Source organism: Saimiri boliviensis, chromosome 1 (assembly GCF_048565385.1).
Source record: "Saimiri boliviensis isolate mSaiBol1 chromosome 1, mSaiBol1.pri, whole genome shotgun sequence".
In the NCBI taxonomy this organism is placed as follows: domain Eukaryota; kingdom Metazoa; phylum Chordata; class Mammalia; order Primates; family Cebidae; genus Saimiri; species Saimiri boliviensis.
The window spans coordinates 109,415,873-109,421,502 of record NC_133449.1 but is presented as its reverse complement, the minus strand read 5'-3'; positions in this window follow the sequence as shown (position 1 = coordinate 109,421,502).

The following is a 5,630-nucleotide window of genomic DNA, read 5'->3' as shown; positions in this document are numbered from 1 at the left end:
ATTGCAATGTGCAAGGCCCTGTCTTTGAATATATGCTGTGTACCTTGATATCCTTATTGATTATTTACTCCCTTCCTAAGCAACTATCCTCTGATTGTTTCTATTTAATAAAGGATGCTATCTGTTAATTTAAAAAGTGAAATTTGAGATAAAGCAGATGTATTACAACTTGGTTCTGCTAACTATAAGTTTATCACACTGAAAAAAATAACAATTGGTATTCTAGTTTCATATAAATAAAGCATTTTTAATAAACATGCCTGACTCACTGATTTGTTTGTTTGGAATAAGTGAAATAATGGTGTTTTCCATTATGGTACTATTGTTGTTCCCACTTCATAGATTAGTAAACTCAGGTCTATAGAAGTTAAATGACAAATGACATAGCTGATACTAAAACACTGCTAAGTACATGATTCCGGAATCAGACACAAATGTAGTGACCTAACAACTCACCTGCTTAACCACAATTCTATACAGCAAGCTAGCAGGCTACTGTATTCAGCCTGTTAAAGTTGAGAATGAGCTTGATGGCATAAACTCTTCTGAAATCTTCTCACCATTCATAGGAAGGACTATAGTGAAGAAAATGTCGTCTATTGGCATCTTCCTCAGTGCTAGACACCCGCTTGTTTTTTGTTGATTCCTTGGGTTTTTGTGTTACACTCTCTTGTTTTAATTATTTTTGTTCTGCCAGCAGATTGTGGCCATTATCAGGAAAAGCTCTTTGCTATTTTTAATAAGAGGAAAGCGGGCGGGGCGTGGTGGTTCAAGCCTGTAATCCCAGCACTTTGGGAGGCTGAGGCGGGTGGATCACGAGGTCAAGAGATCAAGACCATCCCGGTCAACATGGTGAAACCCCGTCTCTACTAAAAATACAAAAAATTAGCTGAGCATGGCGGTGTGTGTCTGTAATCCCAGCTACTCAGGAAGCTGAGGCAGGAGAATTGCCTGAACCCAGGAGGCGGAGGTTGCGGTGAGCCGAGATGGCGCCATTGCACTCCAGCCTGGGTAACAAGAGCGAAACTCCATCTCGGCGGAGGGGGCGGGGGGAAGAAGAGGAAAGCATGTAATTGTAATTGTTATGTTCATGTTAGATGTAAATAAACTCCATTTTGCTTAGATTAATGGTAGCATGAGTATCTTCAACTTTCCCCCATATCTCTCCCACTTTTCTTTCTCTGAAACTCTCCCTGATCATCTCTGCTCTCTAGCCACCCCACCCCCAGTATGTTCCTTAAGTGGTACCAACGCTATGTGTAAAAAGTATGTGTATGACAGGGAGCAACTGCCAAAAACCTGTGTGTGCAACTGCAATTCACATAAACCAATCCACCTGCAATCTGATCCAACTTATCTGGCTTTCTTCCTAGCCCATTGGCTTATGCATTAGTCTGTTTTGTGTTGCTAGAAAGGATTACCTAAAACTGGGTAATTTGTAAGGAAAGGATATTTATTTAGTTCAGGGATCTGCAGGTTGTGCAAGAAGCGTGGCACTGGCATCTGCTTCTGGCGAGGGTGTCAGGAAGCTTCCAGTCACGGTTGAAGGGGAGTTGACATCACAAGACCAGAGGAAGGAAGCAAGAGAGAGGAAGCAAAAGGATCAAAAAGTGCCAGGCTGTTTTTAACAAATCAGATCTCATGGGCACTAGTAGTGTGAGAGGTCACTCGTTACCATGAGGACAGCACCAAGAAGTTCATCAGATATCTGCCCCCATGACCCAAACACCTCCCATCAGGCCCCACCTGCAACACTGGGCATCAAATTTCTACACGAGATTTGGAGAAAATAGATGTCCAGACTTTATGAGCTTGCTTCTTTTTTTGTCTTGGATCCCACTTGTGGAAAAGCCTCTTCAATTCAGATAATTTTCTGCTGGGTACCGATAAAGGTTTGTGAATTAAATCCAGTCATGTCATCAGTTCACTGATCCAATACATTTCTGGTAACATCACTACCAAATCTCTTGGTCCATTACAAATATTGTTTAATTGCTATATTCTTATTCTTGCACATCGTTCCTCATCCAAAAGGCTTTATGAAGACACCAAACCTAAAATAAATTCAAGCATATGGGTATCACCTCAAAAACTATCTAAAATTCAACACCTCATTGACTTTCTCCTTCCCTGAAAATCCCTCTTTTTTCTCATATTTTTGTTGAAGCTGCAAATCTGTTTCTTATTATCAAACATACATTTTATTCATGTATTCATCAATTTCTGATCACCAATTTTGCAATGGTAGCAGATGACACAAAAATTAAAATGTTGGTAGCTTTAGTTACCATTGCTTCCTATTCCTTTACAACTTTGAAATCTAATCAGATGGAAGCCATCAACTTTCTATGCTTTGTCTTTTCTTATTAACATTTGACTTATGATTTTTGTTTGCTTTTATTTTTCATTTTAACTTGAATTATTGCCCAAGTTCAGGACTCTAATTTTTTACTTTATGGCTATTTCAGTAGCTTCTACTTAGTTTCCACGAACTTCTGGCACAGACAGAAAGACAGAGACAGAAAGAATATCTTATATAAACTCATTTCTTCTGTCCTTGAAAACATCCAGTAGTTATCATCAAGTATAGAATAAAATTGAAATTCTACTGAAATGTAATAGTATTAATTCCAAACAATCCACCTGTCTAACTTTATGTTTTTCTACTTTGTAAATTACTAGCTTTTAAGTCTTTTCATTATTAGGCTTTCTTGAACCAAGAATACCCTTTCTTAACTCCACATTAAAGCCCTATTTTTAATTTTTTTTTCTAATATTTGATTTTGAAACAATTTAAACTTACTCTCCAACCTGACCAACATGGTGAAATCTTGTCTCTACTAAAATACAAATTAGCTGGGCACAGTGGTGCACACCTGTAATCCCAGCTACTTGGAAGGCTGAGGCAGGAGAATCACTTGAACCTGCGAGGCAGAGGTTGCAGTGAGCCGAGATCACGCCATTGTACTCCAGCCTGCCTGGGCAACAAGAGTGAAACTCCATCTCAAAAAAAAAAAAAAAAAAAAAAAAAAAAAAAAAAAAAAAAAAAAAGGTTCGAAAGACTTTACTAGAGAAGCTTTAATTCTTTGTCCCCCTCAAAACACATACACACCCACTTACATGTACAAACCTGCTCTAGATACAATAGATTTATTTATCTCATAAAAATAGAAAATTATATCATGTTACCCCAAAACAAGGTAGAAACTTGTCTACATGGTTTTCATTTCAGCTGCTGCAATGGTTAATAGTTCTTGTTTACACTGAAAGCTTACTATATTTTATGTACCTTGCCATATATACTAACATTTCTCCCCCATCAGAACTTACCTTAGCAAATGCACTTGGAAATGTAGGTAAAATAACACCCACAGGTAGCTACTTAAATATCCCAGTCCTTGGTCTTTTAGTTAACGTTTTGGGTGCACATTCTACGCAGAGAATTTCAGATAATTCCTAGAGGAAAAGATACCCAGATATCTACCTTAAACAGTTCCACTAAAGCTGCACCATTTATAGAAGGAATCTGCTTCCCTATCTCACTCTCTGTGCTCCAATTCTTCTTTCTGGAATCACCTTCAAAATAAATGACTTATGTACAAGCTGTTTGTCTCCAGCTCTCACTTTACGAGAATCAAATCTAATACTATAACAAACAAATCTAACATTGATTCAGTACTATTATTAATATTCCATTTGTAGTCAGATTCATTTAATTGTCCAAGAACGTTTTTCTCCCCAAGCCAGAATTCGATTAAAAATTACACATTCTATTTGGTTGTATTTTAAGTTAAAACACCTCTCCTCCATCTTTTTTCTTTTTGTTGTGTCACTGACAATTTGAAATAGTTTAAGCCAGTTTTCTCGTAGAATGCCTCACAATCCACATTTGTCTGATTTTTTTCCCCTGTGATGACTTTCAGGTTTAACGTTTTGTCAGGTGATACATAATTCCCATTGAGTTGTGTCAGAAAACACCTTTCTGGTTTCTGAAGACTCAGTTCTATCTGACCTCTGTATTAGAAAGCTCCTTTTTCCCAGCTCATTCTACAAAGTTGCCATACTCTTTGTGAACTGTGAAATTTTATAGCATATGTTCTGTTTCACACAAACAACTTTCCATGTACACTTGAGCATTCCACCAAAATTGATAAGCTTGGAGAAATTCATGGTTACATCTTGGTCACCTTTGCTGTCTCTCATGTGACTTTCAAAATGTTCATCGTTTTCAACTGAGTTAATAAAAACATAAATAACTCAATATTAGTTTTAGAAGAAAACTTGAGTTGTTAAAACTAAATTTTAGTTGTTAAAGAATTTCAACTCCTCTTCCCAGAATATTAATTGGTATGGTGATTTTTTTCGCTTAATAATCTCTAAGAAAAATAAATTAGCTTCAGCATAGGTAGAATCATCTAGTCACAAGAAACTTAATAAAATCTGCTTATCCATACCCTCATACACAAATGCATATATGCCCACAGATACATATTTGTATATGTATTTGTTTTTTATATATACTTTAAGTTCTGTGATGTATGTGCAGAATGTGCAGGTTTGCTACATAGGAATACACTTGTCATGGTGGTTTGCTGTGCCCATCAACCCATCATCTACATCAGTTATTGCTCCTAATGTTATCCCTCTCCTATCCCCCTACCCCCGACAAGCCACGGTATGTGATGTTCTCTCCTCCCTGTGTCCATATGGTCTCACTGTCCAACTCCTTATGAGTAAGAACATGCAGTGTTTGGTTTTCTGTTCCTGTGTCAGTTTGCTGAGAATGATCATTTCCAGCTTCGTCCATGTCACTGTGAAGCACATGAACTCATTTCTTTTATTGCATAGTATTCCATGGTATATATGTGCCACATTTTCTTTATCCAGTCTATCATTGATGGGTATTTGGTTTGATTTCAAGTCCTTGCTATATATATATTTCCATGAACTTTTGATGCTTCCTGGGAAAAAAGTAGTCTTTCTTTAAAATTGTGAAAAAATGGTCTGTTAATTCAGCCATTGAATACTAAAAATTTTTGACATTTTTATCTTTAGAAATATTAGAAATATAGTCTATTAATAATCAATCATTTGTTAAATTTGGAAACTGTTCATTTCCTTGGTAAGTTTTTCACCTCCAGAATGCACATACAATGCAAGCTATTACACCATGATTTTTTAAACACATCCTGCAGAGAATTGAACTTGAAATCCATCTGGTGAAGAAAATAAACTTACTCTTTATACTAGTTTTTGCAATGATAGGGTAACTTATGGATCTCCCACTCTTTGCTCACCTACACAGCCATTATGTGCTAACCAAATACTATCTGATTTGCTGTAGGGTTTTTAATTTTTTTTTTCCATGTTTACAATAGCACCACAAAACCCGCCACTCAAAATGTTTCTACAAGGGGTTATCTATTTCAAGTTGTAAAATAGATTGAATAGAGGGGGAAAAAAAGAAAATTCTCTTAGCAGAAGTATGACTTTCTATTATAATACTGTCCCATCAAACATTTTGTCCTGTGGAGACTTGAACTTTGAAAGGAATGCCATACTTCCATTCTTTCCAAAACTCTAATCACTCTAGTCCTTCAGATAATAATCTAGCAAGACAAATTTTCATA